General features: G+C 45.5%; 1 long non-coding RNA gene across 2 annotated transcripts in view; it reads right to left on the bottom strand.

Moving 5' to 3' along the window:
* Nucleotides 1–18950, bottom strand: part of LOC142903698 (uncharacterized) — a 65564-nt gene extending 46614 nt beyond the window's left edge. For both annotated transcript variants that reach the window (XR_012929281.1, XR_012929282.1), the window contains exons 1-2: nt 18778–18950; nt 17350–17451 (exon numbers count right to left, since the gene is read on the bottom strand). This is a non-coding gene — a long non-coding RNA (uncharacterized LOC142903698). The remainder of the gene's footprint in view (nt 1–17349; nt 17452–18777) is intronic.
* Nucleotides 18951–19474: the final 524 nt, after the last annotated feature.

The raw sequence follows: 19474 nt of genomic DNA, 5'->3' as shown, positions 1-19474 counted from the left end.
TGTTTTGCATTAAGGCTCGTTGCTTTCGCTGGTTTCCATCTGTTGTTGACTGGCATGGTGTCAGGGGAGGTGCTGTGGGCCAATAGTTGTGAAGGCAGTGAGGAAGAGGAGATTGTGAGTTAAGCTAGCAGCAGCTCACTGTAAACAAGGAGCAGGGCAGCTACACACATGCAACACATGATGTGTGATGCTACTTTGAACTACAGGATGTCATACATAGTTGTGTATGTGGCAATGTCTGTTTTCCCTCAAGGCTAATAGCCAATTACCTGGGGATATGCAATTTATACTTGCATATCCCCAAGGGGGCGTAGATCAGCGTTCTCAACGTGACGTTGGAGGGCATCTGACATAAAAACCTAAGACAGATTCAATATGCAAATAAGTCCTACGACTTCTGATAGCGGCTTGGTCGATGCCTGGGTGAACAACGGCCGCCGTGGGTGACCTGCATGGCGCTGGTGGAAATTGGTCTACTGCCGGTCGAGGAAAGATGAAGAGGCAGAGAGAGCGAGGATTGTCGAGAGTGGGGATGTCAGGTTTGATGTGTGATAAAAGAGTGTCAGCAAGGATGAAAGGCAAGGGGTAGAAAAAGTTGTATGTTTTTAGAGACACTGTCATGTCGAGGCGAAGACAGGAGGCCGAGCTGGAGGTGGCAGAGATTAAAATGTTGAGCCTCTCTTTGGATGAGACGAGGATGGATAGAGCCGGGAGAGAGTCCATCAGGGGGACAGAGCCTGTCACATGTTTTGGAGATGAAGCCAGAGAGGCCAGACTGAGATGGTTTGGACGTGTGCAGAGGAGGTGCAGTGAATATATCAGTGGAAGGACACTAAGGTTGGAACTGGCAGGCAGGAGGCCTGCAGGGAGACCAGACTGGAGATTTATGGAGTGAGAGAAAACATGAAGTGAGTTAGTGTGAGGGAAGAGGATGCGGAGGGCAGGGTCAGATGGAGGCAGGTGATTGGCTGAATGGCTATGGGGAGGAAAAAGCTTAATACATTTTTTTTTTTAGGTTTTAGACAAGTAGAAATAGAATTCTGGTGACAGCAAAATAATGTTGTAGTAGAGAACACGTTTGATAACTAAACTGCACTTTTTGGAGTGCATCAAGGCAAAGCCGTTACCTTGAGGTATTGTGTTGAATAAGTCCCAAAGTAAGTCACCAGAAAAATATAGAAACCTGAGGGAAAATATTTATTTTCTTGCTCTTCTGTAATCCAACAAGTGACAGATTTTCAAGGTGCTCACGCTCTGACCGTTCAGCAAATATCCACCAAGTTTCAACAAAACCCACCAGGTGGATGTGGTAGATTTAGGAGTCCTGCCAACCACAAACCCATCTGGCTTGACTGCACAAGCGAGAATGAAGCGAGCAAAAACAGAATCATCTTGGAAAACGATTAGCTTGCAATTTTTGCAATGCAACGCAACGACACGGTGACATTGGTGGTTTTGCAAAATGAAAACAAGGTAAGTGAGTTTTGTAGTTGGGGATCCCGGTAGAACATATAGAAGTGTGCACAGTCCACCTCCAGTAAAAGATCCATGTATCCAGCTAATTTGCTTCCGTTCGTCCACCCGTCACTGCCTGCACTTTATTGTTGTGTGGAAAACAATAAGGAGCAATGGGAAAGTAAACTCCGGCAATTCTCCCCCCTCCCTCTTGATTCATTCTCCCTCTGTCTCGCTCGCGTCTTCAGTCCCGGCCACATAGATGCTTTTCCAATTAGGCCCATCCAGTAGAGCAATCTCATATATATTCATAGCTGGTATGAATGACAGTGGAGTGATGATAATGATCACGAATTGAGCTGAGGAAAGCAATTATAGTCACTGCCACCGTAAATAGTAATTGCAAAAATCTCTCTCTATCATTACAAAGAGGAACCGCAAACACACAAACGATTGCCGCCGCCATCCGGGAGAGCGAGATGGGGTGTGGTGGTGGGGCTGGGGTTGGGGGTGGGGGTTCTGAGAGGAAGTACAACACCAGCACACTTTTCTTTTCTTTTCTTTTTTTGCCCAACCGAGAGCGCCGCTCGCCATCCTTTCCCATCAGGCTGCTCAGTGAACACTTCCAATGAGTGGCCACGCTCATGTGATATCGACTCTAATCACTGATCAGTGGCACGCTGTGTTTTTCTTAATGGTTTTGCCAAAAATACCAACTCCCCACGGTGTTAAATTCCGTGCAAATGGCAACAGTAAAGCAAGAGAATTACTCAAATTAATGCCAGTTAGCAAGCGCTCTAATTTCCAAGGGGGCGGCGCTTCTTTAAAGTCAGTCTATGAAAAAATAGAATGAGCATCTACCTAATCGCTCCATCTTACAATTTGTGCTAAAAAAAAAAAAAGAAAAAAAAAAGAAAAGTTCTATAGACCAATCCCTTTGTGATGTCACAAAGAGTCAATGTGCTGAGAGGTAATTTTCCTATGTCCTCTTCCAATGTTGAAGGTCCAACTGGAAGGATCACTTTGAACAGCAGGCTGAAAGGGAATGTTTATGCAGGAGGCAGCAAACAGAGGGCTAAGTGGCCCGTTTTCTGGAGATCTATGGATTTTTCTAGACTATTAATCACGCAATGCAGCTTCAGGAGTCGTTATCAGGGTTGGACCTTTGTCCACATGCCAAACGAGCAGCGCGCTCATGTACTGAGGGCCCCTGCAGTAATTGAGTGTTTAGGGGAAGGTGGAACATTGAGTTTGGAGGGTAGAGGGGCTGCGGGGGGCGGGAGGGGTTGGGGGTGATTTATAGCACTCCGCAGGATATAACTCACTTCAAACTGAATTTCCTGCCTGTGTGGTTACATCCCTCGGTAATGCCCTTGACAGAATGGAAAGCATAACTGATGTTCCATGTCTAAAGACAGACATTTTCAGGCTTTGACATTTGAATCCGCGCTTATAAATAAGTCCCGTCACAAAGCAGGTCGATAGGCCGGCGAAGACAATCGCAAATCCCATTTTCCATCTTACAGGAAATGTCCTCTCAGCGTGATTTGGGGTTGTTAGTGGATATCATTATTTATGGATCAAAAATGAAATGGCTGCGCGGCTCGATCTATCAGCGGGCAATGACGGCAGTCTTGACCTTATAACAATCTCAAATCTGGATCACATTTAACAGGGGACGACCACAACGAGCCTTCTAAAAACTGCAAACAACGAGGGCTAAAAAAAAAAAAAAATGATAATTAAGCCGCTTAAGAGCCAAGTGAAGCTCCAAATGCGAGACCGTTTACTGTGAATTGTCCCGGAGGTCAACTTGAAGCAGTTCCCAGTAGCCAATAGGAAGCAAAACTCTGACCAGCCAGGTGATTTTATTTGCGGTAATTAAAGGCTAATTAGTGCCTATAAATAAAGCCAACCTCGGCTAAACGGTGTTGGCAGATCTCCCCTCTCCACGGCCTGCAGCTGCCTCTTATTAACTGCACTGAGTGCTGCTCTTACCAGAGGAGAGGTTAACCAAGTCAAGGCACAGTTACACAACCAGGAGTTTTGAAGGGACAAGTGGAATTCCTTGAGTGTCGATATTTTGGTCGAGTACAAAGGCGGAGGGAACATTGCGCATCTTTCAAAGTTGACTTCAAGGCCAAATTAAACGCATCATGTAAACAGCATCACAGGGCATGTTGATGTGTACGGCTGCAATAGTTGAGTAGTTCCAGGACTTTCTGAAGAGCAATATCACTGATTTCCACTCTAGTCCCACACCAAGTAAAACCAAAAGCGGTAGTGCCAATACTGACACTTCTGACAAAGCTCTGTGTATTTTGAGAAGGGGATTTTACAATTTGGGTGTTAAAAATTATAGCTGCACAATGTGAAAAATCACAGATTATTGTTCTTATTGTTTAATTGTTCACTAAGAAAAGACAAGAAGAGCTTTCATAAGAGGAAGAGTTTTGTATTAATGCAAAAACACGTAACAGCAAATGACAAACGTCTGAACAAGGCTTCTTTGAATCCAGCCCTTTATGACACTTAATGGACGGTCCTGAAACCCAATGCATCTGGTCTGTGCAGTCCAGTTGGCCACTGGACCACAGGGATCTCGTTGAAAATGAATAAAAACTGGCTGAATAAAGAGAATAAAGAGACTGGCTGAAAAAACCAGGAGGAAACAAACACATCATGTTTTCTTTTTTTTATCATTATCAGAATCATAACAATTATTATTCCTTATCACTGGGAACTTGGCCAGCGTCTTCCTCGCTGGCACACCACTAACATCATCTTCAGTGCGACGGCACTGCCTCTCCTGTGATATTATTAATGAGATGGATCAGCAAACCAATCAGAATGCAAATTAAGTCATTTCCAGTTACGTTTGTCTACGCTCAATTGAAGTATGCAGTGATTTTGTGCAACAACAACAGTGAGCTTTGTTGGAAGTAACTGAGCTTCCCTGGGTTTTAGCGCCACACAAGTCTTTTGCCGGTAATTATTTTGTCACTTGATTTGTCCTTTGACATTAGACTCTAGCGCTCTTTCTTTTTACTCATTGTTATTTTGAAGAGTCCCCGTTGCTGATACCTTTCTAAAAGTATAACTACATGTTGAAGGGAACTTGAGCTGAGGTGTCCAACTTGAAATGGGCTGGCGGAGCCAAAAAACACAGGCTGCCGGCGTTCTGTGGCCATGACCTTCTCAACGGCCTGTGCAAAGAAGTCTGATGACTTTGATACAGCCGCACGCCAAATCTGTGAACGTTTAAGTGCGCGAGTTTGTAAACCGGGCGAACGAGCGTTTCCGTTTAATAGGCCGTGCAAATTCACACGCGGCGACGGCAACTCAGACACAAAGCGCTGCTCGCGCCGCCGTGCGTCCGCGTCTAATCTCCCAGTACATCACAAAGACGATGGTTCCTTAAGATCCCACATTAAAGGCCTAATGTCGCGCTATTGATTTGGCCTCCCTGAGGTTGTTCTTTATTTATGGCCGTGTCAACAATTTTCTTGGCAAACAAAAAGCGAAGAAGAAGCAGCAGCAGCAGAAAACGCTGTGCAGGAAACGAGGAGGAGGGCGGCGGGACGAGCGCTATATTTACAGCGCCAGCAGCTGGAGAGACAATGCAGAAGATAAACAACTGCAGGGGACGAAGACAAACACGGGGAGAAAAGCGATGCGCCGCTCTCCCATCGTTGGAAGAAAGATATGCTCACTTCCCGAACAGCACCCCCTCCCCAAACAAACACAAAGAGCCGCCGCCGCCACTGTGGCTGATATCTCACATCTCGCTGTAATAAGTCAGCGATAATGGCCTTTTTCTTCTGCCGTGACGTTTCTGAGCAAAATAAAGCATCGCCCCCATCTTTATCAACACCCGCCGCCTCAGTTCCAGCCCCTCCTCCTCTCCCACCCCACGCGTTCATTCGCCGATCTCAGATCTGCTTTTTCATTGAAGCCCACGGCACGAGTGGGCCGCCTCGTCGTCGCCTATACGTTCCCCAAAAAGTCGCGTTGCGTCGTACGTACTGCGCCGCTCGGTGCAACCGCGGCAGCTCCACTCTCAAAAGCAACCGGCGATCACAACACACAGTCTCAACCGACCTGTTCAGAATTTTTGAAGGGGGAAAAAAAATATATATTGTGTTCTAACCGAGCTGCAATTTATTGTCCAGAGATAGCCGAGACTCCTGACCTTTAGCTGTGGCAGACACTATTTGCCATAGGCAGTTAAAGCGCAACTGAAATGTGCGGTTGGAAATCAGCTAAGAAGTATTTTACTGCGGCTTTCTGCGAGTATCGCAGAGATAAAGAGACCCTCCCCACCACCCCCCCACCCCACACGTCCTCACCCACCCCGATAAGGAGAGCTTATGACAGCGTGAGTGGGAGCAGTGTGGAGCCACTGCGACTTTGCCAGCATGTGTTTCCTTGTGCGTTTGCATCCATTTGGGATATTGGGGGGCGGTGGTGTGAAGTTGCCTACAACAACATTTAGCGTAGGCTTCAGTGACCCCTGAAAGCCTGTGTGAGGTCACGTGATATTTGCACAGCCTAGTCCAATTTAGCCGGTCATATCTCCATCTGCTTTGCTCTGTGTTTACCTCGAATGGGAATTGAAAACTGAGATCGGCCAGCTGTGTGCATTTAGAAATATGGCAGCATGCGCCAACACCCCACCCACCCACCACCACCACCACCTCCGAACACACACACACATACACACACACACACACACACACACACACACACACACACACACACACACACACACACACACACACACACACACACACACACACACACACACACACACACACGCACGCCACTGAAGGTGGGGTGTGCGGCGGCCGCTGTTAGTGTTCCAATCTTGTGTGTCCCGCTCGCCGTTTCCACCCAGTCCAGCAGTCTGAACGCCCCCCAACCCCATGATTTATTACTTGATTCTCAAACTGTGATGTTTTTAGCCACGATGGTTTCGTTGGTGGTATGACGGGGGAAAAAAAAAAAACTTTGAATGCAAATAAACTTATATTAGGTTTTCTTTTTTACGAGCCGTTGACGTCATCGGCTTTGTTTACTCTGTGGGCTTTGAGACGCGGCTGTGGTTGGAACTGTGAGGGATGAGGTCAGGGCCACTTTGTGACCACAGGAAGGAAAACAAAGCCGCGTTGTGTTTTCTGTTTTGTTTTGTTTTACATCTGACCTGTATCACCGAACCATTTGTCATGTCTTGTAATGCTAATAAATGGAGAAGAAAAATAAGTTGATCGGAGTTGATTATTCAATCTTTATTACTCATTAATCACTAATTTGATAGCATAATTCTTTGGATTATTTTAACAATTAAAATTCTATTTTATTTGGATACAATTTTTTTTAGCATTTTTTTTGTTATTTCTACATTATATTATATTATATTCTGCAATATATTCCTGACAAATCAAATTTATGTAGGACCTCTGTTTTCAGTCTCTATGATTCTACCATCATTATTCTTATTTTCTTTTATTCATTATTTACCAAGAGCAGAATGCTTATCACAAAAAAGCACAAAGATGCATCAAGGCTTTTGAATTAGAGAACAAAATGAATTAATAAATAAATTGCATTTAAAACTGAACAGACAGATTGTGAGATGGCAAATGTTTCTTAAAAGATTTAAAAAGAAGAGACTGGGTGACTTCTGACATAATTAATGGTGACACAGACCTAAATTTGCTAGATTAGATTAGTTTTGACAGTTTTTCTCTGCCTTTCATCCAGATCGATTGCTTACTAAAGATACTAGATTGTATCTCACTCGGACGAGCTTTCCTTGCGCTCAGAAAACACATTAAGCTTTGGTATATTTTTGTTTATCAGCCCCCCCCCCCCCCCAAACAGCCCCCCCGCTGCCCGTCAAAGGCCACCTCCGCAGAGATGTCTAAAACTCCTCTGGAAAGCCGTGTTTACATAATCGTGAAGTGTGTGACACACTGTTGCGCTGTCGGCACACAAGTGTCACACACAATATCCCAAGTTCACGCTCCGCGCCGCGAAGCCAAACAATGACAACACAAAGCAAACAAATCTTGGCTGCCAACTCCGAGGGCGACACCCAGGGGCCTCCCTCCCTCGCCGCTCCGCGCTAAAATATTACCCAGAAGCCCGACACTGTGCACGTGGATGTGTGCGTGCGTGCACGTCCCGAATGAGAGAATTGTGTCGTGCCATTTTCAAGGGTAGCTTGACATTCCTGCTGAGCGCTGGTCACCCATGGCGACTGGCGGCGGCGCACACGTGAGGGAACCGCTGACCGGCCGCTCTGCTGACGCCACGTTAGAAATACAAGAGCTCGCACCCGGAGAGCCCACAGCACGAGAAGTCAAAGTCTTCACGGATGTCTGGCTGGCAAACCTGAGGCAAAGACACATCTGGGCTGCTGCAGCGGGCTCCGTCATAAAGCTCTGCGGGAAACAAAACAAACCACAAAAAATAAAAACCCCAACAACAGGTTTCGGTCCTTAAAAACACTTCCAGCGCCGTCATCTGGCTGCCTGGAGGGAGCGGTAAATCTGAAAGGCTCGCAAGAAAGCTGGCTCAGTCATCCCACATCACTCTGAATCCTCCACCCTGTGCTGAATATTAATCAGTGAATGTTCCCAGAATCAAGCTGGCATCCAATCCAAACAGATGATGGATGGAGCACCAACTGGGCTATCTCCCCCACCCCGCACCCCCCACCCCGCCTCGGCCTCATCCAGATACCAGCCGATGATTTATATTTGGACTTTTCTCTTCTACTGTCATTTAACTGTGAAGTGTTTGCATATGTGGCCCCCAACACACACACACACACACACACCCTGCAGTTCCCCTACTCCCTGATGACAAGAGCTCCTCATTCAGACTGGCAGAGTGTCAACAAGGAACACGAAGAGCAAATACAAAGCTCATTATTCATTTTCGAGCATGACCTCGAAGTCTTTGGCCACATTGCGATTTCTCTCAGGTTTGGAAAAAAAAAAAAATCTGCTTTCTCTTTCTACAGCCGTTTTTAAACAAGGTACACACTCAACCACCTTACATACATTACACTGTATCACAAGCTAGTAAAGATGAAGTATGAAGGGGATATTAGTGACATTATTTTAACACCAGATGTCACAGGTTTTCGCTGCTCACGGACCAAAACAAACCGGCAACCTGCAGGTCTTCAGTGGCCTCTAGTGTAGCAGCACGGAACATTGAGAATACAAGGATAAAACACAACTACAAGAAGTTTGTCATAACTTATAACTTTACAACTGAGGGATATCCCTCTTGGCATTTCTACTGTTATTTTGTTTTGCTACCATTTTAGCAGAATATATCATCATGAGTAAATTGCATATAACCCAAAATTCCCTGACTTGAAGCCAAAACCCGACCAACGATATTAAATATATTTAGGCAATTTTGCAAGCTGTTCAGGGCACTCACATTTGGGAATGACAATATTCAAATGTACTCTTGCATCGGAGACGTAAATATTCAATCCCATTTTGACAAACGCGTTTAACCAGTCGGATATCTCCCGAATGCTGAGAGTGTGGCCAATTAGCTTGAAGACGATTTTTGCAGAAGTAGGCGAAATAAAAGCGACGCGACAATGAAGGCAAAGTTAATTTCCCAGCAGGAGCCTCTTGCCGAGGCGATAAAAAAAAGAAAAGAAGGGGGCTCAGGCTGCCGCAGCAGTATTCTCCAACCGCATGAAGGTACTACTCTCGTGGTAGCACTCTTTCAACGTTTCATCTTGGACATCTTCAATCAGATACAAAAAAAAGCATTTTCCAGCAGAAACCTGCTCTTTGAAAGTGGAGATAGAAGTATGAAAAGCCACACACACACACACACACACACACACATACAGACACACAGGCTTTGTTTTACTTTTATCTCCGTCTGCCAGCTCGCTGTCAATCTCATGTTCTCTGCGAGACTTCGCGGACAGATCCACCACGCCTCCCTGCGTTCCGTCGCCAACCCGATTATTTTCAGAGCTTTGATAAGTGACTAACTGGGTTAGCTTAACGAGACTGGTGCTGGTGGAGCGGTGGGGGGGCGGGGGGGGGGGTTGGTAGGTGGGGGGGGAGGGTGTGCAAAACCGAAAAACCCATCTGAGCCTTTTATGGCTCTGACCTTTCCCTGCGCAGTTTGCACGCTTTATTATCCTTCGTTCCAACTCGGGATTCATTAGGAGCGACGGTCGACTCTGACGTGCGGAAATTCTTCACGCGGGCACAAACGCGCATTCCAGGCCGGCTGTGCGGCGGTTATGTGTTTTTTTGGCAGCAGCGGCGGGGATGACATCATTAAGGCAGCCGGTGATAAACACCCTTGATTGGTGGACAAGCCGCGGCTGCCAACAGAGTGGCTGTCGGCGTTGGTGGTCTGCCGTCTTTCTCTCAGAGGAGACCTGCACCCCCACCCGCCCTCTCCTCCGCCCCCATCCCCACCCCATGCAACCCCATCCACCCTCCTCCCCCTTCAGCCCGTCGGCCTGCCGGGGGCCGATTACAGCGTTCGGCTTTCGTAGTGTTTGTTTGAACGGAGGCAACTCACATCCTAAATCCTTCCAGCAAACGTCGAGCGAGTTAGATCGGCGCCGTAAATAAAATTGTCAAGTGATGATTGCTTTGCGCAGGGAGGCGGCAGAAGGGCGCGTGTCGTTCTTGGATGTGTTCAGATTAAGTTTGAAAAGCGGCACTGCATTAGCACTTTTGATGGGATATTCATCAAGCTTTTTTTTTTTTTTTTTTTTTTTGCATTTCGGTAAAGTCGTTAGAAAAACTCTGACGCTGTTGTCCTTTTCACAGGCTTATCCTGCAGAAGCTTAGAGCGCTGGCAGGAGACCAGGAGAGGAGTTGCAAACTGTGCATGGAAAAGTCATAATACTGACTCCAATAAAAACAGATTTAAAGGCCCAGTGCAGGAGAAGTAGCAGCGTCGGACGGCAGGAAAGCATATTGCAAGGCACGCTAGCGTTAACCTCTGTTTTCTCACGGCCCCACTTTGCCTCGCGTCTTTCTTATGTGAGCTGATGATAAAAACAAGAAATCCTGATCAGATCCACATTGGAAGCAACATATAGAGGACGAGTTGACTCTTTTTGGCCATCACTAACAACATGCATATTTTCCCTTTTTATTACAGACCATTCAATTGAATTAGACCTGCATGAGATTTGATCACCTTGGTCTCAGTAAACGACGGTAGTCTATTTCCTCCTTCACTGTCTCTACTTTAAGCTAAAATTAAACAGAAAAGGCTTTGCTGAGCCCAAACATACAAACAAAACAGGACTGATGAAAGAAATAAGACGATAAGAATAATGAATAAAAAGCCAGAAATAACCAAATATTTAACAGAACACAAGAGCAAAACTATTATGACTTTAATGAGGATGTTCAACGCGTTAGGAAGTTAAATTTGGTGAAAGTACGGAGCATGAGGATGCCAGCTTGTATTAGAAGAGCCAAATGTGCTGCAGGTCTGCTGCAGCTTCGATTCCTATTAAAAGCAGAACTCGCAGCGCGGAACATGCATTGAGGGATTCCTGAAGAGACCCGAAGTCGACGCTGCTGTGCCTTTTTGTTTTAATAGGTAACAAATATATCCTGAGAAACTAATTGGCAATTTAATTGCGCAAGGTTTAAATACAGCCAAAACAGGGTCAGAGGGTTCATTTAGAGTCGTAAACCTCTGCAAACTTTTAATTTGCATTTAATTTAAGGAGTTTCCCATCTTACTTACCCAGACAGACAATACATCCTTTTAATTTCCTGGCTAACACAAACCTTTTTTTTGTACTACACTTTCCCCACATGTTGTGTTTGGATATTTCAGCAGCCTGCTGCCTGTGTTGGTGTGTTATACTTACATCTGCATTTGCGTGTAATTGTTGAACTTAGCGGCGTGCTCTTTCATTAGCGAGCGCTTACCTCCCGGGTCCCTCTCCTCGTCTCTCCACATTAGCTCTGACAGTAATGACTTGCCAGGCCTAACCTCTTAACCGGCCTGATGCATGCTGGTGGCAAACCCACTTGAGCCAACGCGGCCGAAATGGAAAAAACGCTGCTTCAGTGTTTCTCCTCTCCCAGTCCATGCCTCACAGTCGGGCCATTCGTTACTTTTATTGAGATAAAAGGGACATTTTGGAGAGTCGTAGCAGAAACAATTCAACGACGACGACAGCTGCGCAGACACAAACGGTTGTACCCAGATTGAAATGTGTCCAAAACCAAATAAGGAAGCCTGATTTATTTTTAAATGTTGATACAGGATTAGATTATGACCGACCATTTAACTAAAAGGATATTATTAGTCAAAATTAGCTTCCAATAAACAATCTGGGCCTGATGAAGTTAAAAAAAGAAAAGTTTTACTAAGACACACATTTTAAATTACTTGCACCACTGCTGGTGAAAAAGAAAATTTTGTGACTTTTTCCTTTCATTTTTTCCTCATTTCTTTCTGTGCGTAATTAAATGATGTTCCCCCAGCTGCAGCTGAAGGCCTTCAGGAAGTAGCAGCAGTTATGAAAATCGAAGCATTCACTCTTTTGTGTGCAAACTGGAGCTTGAACTGGCTAATTGATATTAATCAGTCACATAACAGTAGCTACTTTCACAAAGGTGCCAAGGCTGAGCGGCGATTCCAACCGCCTCGCTTACCGTTTCATATTTTAGAATTAAAGACCGACTTTTGCGGACATGAAAGACATGTGCCTTGAATACAGCTGCTCCCTTCGTGTTTTCAGACAGACGCTGCAGAAACATTTCCAAGTATCCGGATGGTTCGGCCCTTTACTCTCACTTTGTCCCGAGGGCAAAAAAAGATACACCAGTTCAGTTATGTGATTCCTGACTGGACTGCAGAGATAAGAGAGTCCAAATAAATCTCCACCCTCCCCAAATGGGTTTCGGTGACAGTGGAAATAAAGAGGTTTTGGTTGGCCGGCCAGATGACTGACGTCCGGGTGCTGTTCCCACCTCAGTGACCCGCTGATAAACTCGGGATTAGAGGGCGAAGCTATGAGACTGCTGGCCGTGCGCGCGGACATGCATTCAAACGTGCACGGGCTCAGAGGAAACATGAACACATACACAAACTCACTGTCTGTCAGTCTCTCTGGCAGGCTGATTAGAAGACTCATTATGAGATGGTCACATGACGTATGATTTGCACTAATATGCTGAAGTTTTTGCAACAAACTTCAACCCCCCCCCCAGACACACACAAACACACAAACACACACACACACACACACACACACACACACACACACACACACACACACACACACACACACACACACACACAGCATTCAACAAATCATCCGCTGTATTCAACACCATCCGCTATATTGGTTCGGGTGGCCGGCCGAGCTGAAGGGACCACCGCTGGAGGACGAACATATCTCTCCGCGGTTGCTGGACACTGGTTGTCCCCTCAGAGATGTTTATCAGCGGCACTGGCCTGCTGAAAGCCTTGCAATGCGGCCTCAGAAAAAGAAGAAGGAAATCCAAAAGAGAAAGATGAAGGGAAGGCCGGAGCGGAGCGTGTGGAGATGTTATCTGGGGATCAGAGATTCCATCTGAGCCGCGGACCGGCTCGCATTGTGAACTCCTGGTGGCCTGACCTGAAACGATTTCAGAGCATCTCTAGCCGCAGAAAAGACATCAAGGAGGAGATAAAGCCCTGGAACAACCTCATAAGGCATGCAGCAGGTTTTCCCATGCGCACCGTGAAACTGCATGCTACACAAGTTTGAAGTGTAGCCATGTGACGCTAAATAGTTTGAACAAGAGTGCCCAGTTTAAAAAAAAAAAACTAAATTACCGTCGCAGGTCTTTATAGTTCGGACACACACCAGGGGAAAATGACGGTCATTAGTCTAAATGCAAGGCAACACCGCAACAAAAGGTGCTACTGTTGCAGAAGAATGAAAGTTAGTGTTAACTGCTGATGAAAATCTGATCAACATTAACTTCACACCTAGCCATTTACAATCGTGCAATGTTTTATTTACTTTGCATGGGTCACTGACTGGGCTGACTGAAACACACAGAGATAAAGCTGCATTATGTGGTTTTTCTACCTCTAAAGTTGCATTTTAGTGATTTAACACACAGCGCCCCCAGCTGGCTTGGAACTGCATCGTAACGCTGGTTGCTTAGCTTCCACTTAGAGGAGCATTGACTACTTCTACCGCAAGACATCACACTTAAGCATCAACACCTCTGGCCTAACTGTAAGAAGTTAGCTTGTCAGCTAGCGAGTGGGCTCCTCGTGTTCATAACAGCAGTAGAATCTGAGAGGCCAAAATGGCTTCAGAAAATGAAAGAAAAAGAAGAAGAGAGAGCTGCCAAGCAACAGATTGGACAAGTGCATTTTTTTTGTAATAGGGTACTGGGCAGGCAATCTAAAGTAGTTGGTTTTATACCAGGCCAGTTGGGGGCACTGTGTCAATGGCCCGGGTTGCTATTCTCCCAATTACAAGCCAATGAATTTTAACACTGATCTTGAAGCTAGACTTTTACAGTAAATAAACCACATAGTGCTGCTTTAATGTTGAAATAAATAATGTATTGCTGCAGTATGAAAACAATATGGAAATGGATAATGGGCCATTTTCGTCCTTGTGTAACTAAGTGCAGAAGTGTTTAGACGATGTAAAAACATTTTCCAATTTTGGCTCTGCACCTCGGAGCTCGGTGTCGAGCACAGATGATCGCAGGGTAGATTCCCTGCCTCGGCTCAAGAGCTTTACTCACGTATACACACCAGGGCACTTTATGTACCACAAATCAGGGGAAACCGCTGTAAGCAAAGGCAGCGCTAAAGCATCAAGGACCCACACAATTCATCTTCAAACACAGACAGCCTAAATACTGCTCCTCTTGAATAATAGGCTCCTTACAGAGTCAGCAAAACAGCAGAAAATAAAGGCAAACAAGCCGCTGCCGAGGCACGGCCATTACAGCGGCAGACATAAAGCATTAAAACCAGCCCATTTCCTGTAAGGCAAAGCCTCGCCGTAAGAGCGATGAGGTGGCCGGGTGGACGAAGCGCCTGCGGAAGTAATGCAAACACGCCGGCGGCCCCGCTAGAGAGACACCGTCGTCATTAATGCTGAAGTTCTTAATGAAATCAGAGGCGCTCCACTGCTGAGCCAGCTGCCACTTCCATGATCGTTTGCCTGATGGCTCGCCAGGCGCCAGGCAGGGTCCATTTGACCATCGGTCGGCGCCCCAAAAATGGGCGGCGAGGAGTCAGGGGGTCCTGCTCATTGCAAGTGCACCGCGCTGGTGTCATGCAACAGTGTCTAATGGTGCTGCATTTTTTTTGTTGGGGGGGAAAAAAATAAAAAAATTGCGGTTCAGGAGGTTCCATTCTCACTCTGAAGGCGAAGGCTGCAGCCAGGAGAACTGCTCTCATCTTCAGTGGATACTCTGCAATACTCCAGCTGTTTTTTAATTGGTTGCCAGGTTGGGTGAACAACGAGCACGTCCCCCTGCTCGCGCTCTGCGCGGTGATGGAGAAGCAGTAACGTGTGGCACGTGGCCAAGAAGCTCAGAGGCCCTGCGCTCCTCTCCGGGTCAATAGAAGAAAATACTAGCTGCAGCAGGTTTTTCCAGACACAGTCTCCAGGGGCGGAGAGGATTTACATGAGATTTTTTTTTTTCTCTCTCTCACCACTCAAACCCATTTTGCCGACGGGCGAGCGAGATAAAGCCGCATCATTTATTTACTACGATTTTTGGCTATCGACCAACGGGGTGATTTCATTCGGCCTGCCAGATTTTAGCCAAGGGGTTTTGATTCCCAGAGCAGGCCGACGCAAGCTGACGTGTCAGCTCTTAGACTGGAGAAGGGAAGAAGCTGGGCAGCTGTTACTCAAAAGCAAAAATGTGAGGGGACAAAAAAGGATCACGGAGCGGCCACAGCCTTCATTTTTGCAGTGAATTTACTGTAATTTCATATTTTGTTTGTCTTAAGAATTGTAGTTTCTGTCCAGTCAACACACTAGACACACATTAGCCGTCTCACACACTAATTTGCTGCTTAAAGGAAAGAACAGAAAAACAAGAGAAGACTAAAAATGCTGTGATTGAATCCAAAATCCAATCCAAAGTCTCCTCCTTTAATCCAAACCCTGTAATTCTCACGACTGTTTAAAATGCATGGTTGGTGACTTAATACCCGAAGATTATGGAGAGGTTGGTTATTATCCAAAATCTAAAAGTATCCTACTAATCCCTACGTACAGCGTGAATCTTTCAACGTGACCCGAGGCTGCCATAATACAGTCATGACAACCTGCTCCTTCTGCTAACACAAATATGATACCACTAGCATTAGCAACTGAAAACAGAGAATCGTCCATACTCTGTTTCATTTTGTGAAAATGTTGCTGCGTTTGGCCTTTAAAGATGTTCCATGCGTCGCAGTTTGATGTGACACTTTACCTACCAGCAACTCTTATGGATCAGTGGCCATAAAGACTTTGAGTGATGGCCACCGTGTGCAGCCTAGAGCACTTGTTCCAGACTGGGGTTTCAACTCAGTGTGACTGAGCGACATTTACCACTCTGGACTTGCTGTCGAGAGAGAGAGAGTGGGAGAGAGAGAGAGAGAGAGAGAGAGAGAGAGAGAGAGTGTGTGTGTGTAAGAGAGAGAGAGAGAGAGTGAGAGCCCTGTTCATACGAAACACTAATAGTGTTGATAGTGTTGGATTGGATAACTGCAGGAGCTGCTGCGGCCGCTCTCACAGGTAGAAGTTGACAGGATGGAGTTTTTTTTTTGTTGTGGGCAGAGCCAACTGTCGCTCTGTGTCTTATTTTTTTTTTTTTTTATGAACCTTTTCCCTTTGACAGGCCGTCGGCCGGCCTTGGTGGCGCCGAGATTCAGTGTCGAGCCGCCAAAGCTGAAACGTCACTTTGACTTCCTTCATGCACTTGTCACCGCAGGACGGCCTCTGTCCCCCAGGCTACGGTCGCAAGTTTTCATATCTGGTGGTGTCAGAGAGGCTATTCACCCGCCCACCCTCACCCCCGCCCCCACCCCCATCACACATTCACATCTCACCCACTTATCGCCCTTGCAGAATCTGCTCGGCCAGAGTTCCACTGTCGCTCCATGTACAAGACATGAAGATCTGGTGTATGGTGTGTGCCCATCAGAATTATCATGGGATTGTTGAAACGTGCACACTGAACATACAGTATGTATTTTTCAGTTGCGATACGGCTTCACCCTTAACATAGCAACTTCAGACTCTGAAGAACCGATATCTCATATCCTTGTTGATTGTTCTACACTAATTTTTTTTTAATATGCATTAATATATGTATGTATTTAATATGTTCAATGTATTTGACTTTTGTACTTTTTCGTACTTGATGATTGGCCTGGATGTTGTTCTTGGTGAAAACAAGACACTCAGAAGAATTTTTATGCAACACTAACCTTAAAATTTGGCCAGCAAGAACAAGCTGACATGGGTTTATTATTAATATTAACATTGGTAAGGATTTGATGTTCTCTAACTCATAGGCTTGATGACAGACCAACAATATATTATAGCTATATATGTTATAAGGTCACACTGAAAACAATTAATCAATACAATCAACTAAAGTAACCATGAAAATAATAATAAAATAAAACAGCCATTTAATCTTTTCAGGTATCTACTTATTATGATCTCCCCTTGTGGACACCCCAAGGAAACAATTTTTACCTGAAAATTTTAATCACTTCAACTCATCTTTACCATGAACAGTTTGTCTGCGAAGCTCATTACGCCAATCTCACATGCCGAATGACCCAAAAACACTTTCATTTGTCTCTCTGGAGAGAAACACGCACCTGTCAGCGAGGCCTGAAAGGAACCGCTGCTGAAGAGACTTTTACACCAGGCCGCTGCTCCCTCCATTTCTCTCCGCCACTCGCCCTCTCCTTCCGCCTCACCTGTCAAGCAGAGAAAAATTCATTTGAGACGAGGGAAGGAACCATTTGCAGGTCTGCACGGAGGATCGCGTCCCGGCTGAAACCCGCACTTGTACGAAACGATCGTCGCCAAGCAATAAAGTCACTTCCATTCAAAGATCAATCAAGTATTTATGAGCGGGCAATCCATTACTAATAATTCACTTCTAATTAAAAGCAGTTTAATGATGCATACATGACATGCCTGAAATGAATTGCAAAGCGATCAAAGTTCCTTCCCATTCAGTCTCCATGACGTCAGTGTCTTCCTTGCGCTACAGACTCCACCGTGTGTCTGCGCAGTTGTGTGTCCGCGCAGTTGTGTGTCCGCGGCAGCTCCCGCGGGTGTCTGAGACCATGTGAAGACGCTGCGATGCCAACATATGTTGCATCCCCCTTATTAATGCCTCCCCTTGCCACTCCATGCCCCTTAAATGCACTCGGCCTCTGCCTCAGTCTGTGCAACATATTGCGGCATATGGTGATTTTACTGTCCATTCACAGCCAACGGCTAATATCAGGCAGTTTAGAAGTGAGAACATGCCATCTGTCACAAAAAAAAAAAAGCTGATCACTGCTGTGCGGCTACATACTTTTAGCTTTTTTTCTCTTTTTTTTTGCAAAAACTGGAGAAACACTTTAATTAATAATAGTAATATTAAAAAATAAAAAAAAGCCACATTCATGATCTTATGTCACCATGTCTTTTTTTTTTTTTTTTTTTTTTTAGTTCTTAGATTTGCAGCCTTAAAAATAAAGAGGATTGCTGGGATTTCAAGTCTGAATTCTGGCAGGTCTGACTTGTTTTCAGCTGCTCTGAGTATTTTTGCGATCAATCTGAGCGCTGTGAGGAGAAAACGGCAGGAGGGACGGACGGCCACGAAAAACAGTGAGTGGCTCCTAAGCTCGTCGACAATGGTGCAGTCGGTGCGATGCCAGCAGTTCTAACAGAACTCGACAGCATTGGCTCATTAATCTAACAGCGCAGTGGCACTTCAGCTCATCTCTGCTTCTGACTCGACTTTTTTAGGGCAACAGCATCGACTGGCAGACATCTGATTCGTCCCCTGTCCCCAGACAGAGGGTTCGTCTGATCAACTTCCAAGATTTTTTTTATTTATTTTTTTTCATTTTTGCTTTTCAAAATGTAAATTCGAGAAGACAAATCGGGGAGTGATTATCTAAAACCCCAAACAAATCTCCGACTGCCCTCAGCGGCTTTGAATAAAACATTTTTTTTTTTTTTTTTTTTTTAAAGACAGCGTTTATTATTTATTTGCTAAAGTAGAAAAATAAAAACACTTGTACCTGGTCCAGAAAAAGCCGCAACAACCGGCTAAGAAGCTGAAGCATAGACACTCAGCGCAGGAACATGCTCGGAGTGAAAACAGCTGCTTCCTGTGTTGACAGACCTGCCGCTCTAATTCGTGCAGGTGATCAGCTTCTCACACCAATCAGGCTCCAGGCTGAGGTCGGAGGGCGGGGCTAGAGGAGCGCAAGAAGGAGGCATGCTGCGCTGCACCAAGCAGGCTGAAAGGGAGGGCAGGAAGTACGGTTGGAGGAGGCAGGTCGATAGAGGAACCATTTGAAATGACCAGATCCAATGGCATGGGTGTTTAGAGGAAGACATGTCCACATGCTAAAACAGTCATTAAATGCAGGATAAAGGCAGGAAGTAGAAGAAGATTCACAATAGTTTTAAGCTCACTCTGCTGTACAACTGGAGGGCAGAGATGAAGTTGGAATATCTATTTGTCTAATGGTCTTTTCTTGCTCTGTGTTTTCTTCTTCCGTCCTGAATAATAACTTTTGCCCACCAGAAAAGAAAAAAAAAAGAAGCATGAATTATTTTCACTGCCCAAAAGGGAATTCAAAATAACTGTATGCCTCTAAATGATGAACTACGAAAGGAAGGCAGTTCTGAGTATCACACCATCACATGCTGGAGGTTCACAAGGTTAGTGTATAAAGTGTGCGGTTTGCTGGCTGAGAAATCACTTGGTTT

The sequence above is a fragment of the Nelusetta ayraudi genome, unplaced genomic scaffold (genome assembly GCF_046127955.1).
Source record: "Nelusetta ayraudi isolate G7.1 ecotype Tasmania unplaced genomic scaffold, CSIRO-AGI_Nayr_v1 ptg000116l, whole genome shotgun sequence".
NCBI classification, from domain to species: domain Eukaryota; kingdom Metazoa; phylum Chordata; class Actinopteri; order Tetraodontiformes; family Monacanthidae; genus Nelusetta; species Nelusetta ayraudi.
This window is presented reverse-complemented; position numbering and strand designations above follow the sequence as displayed.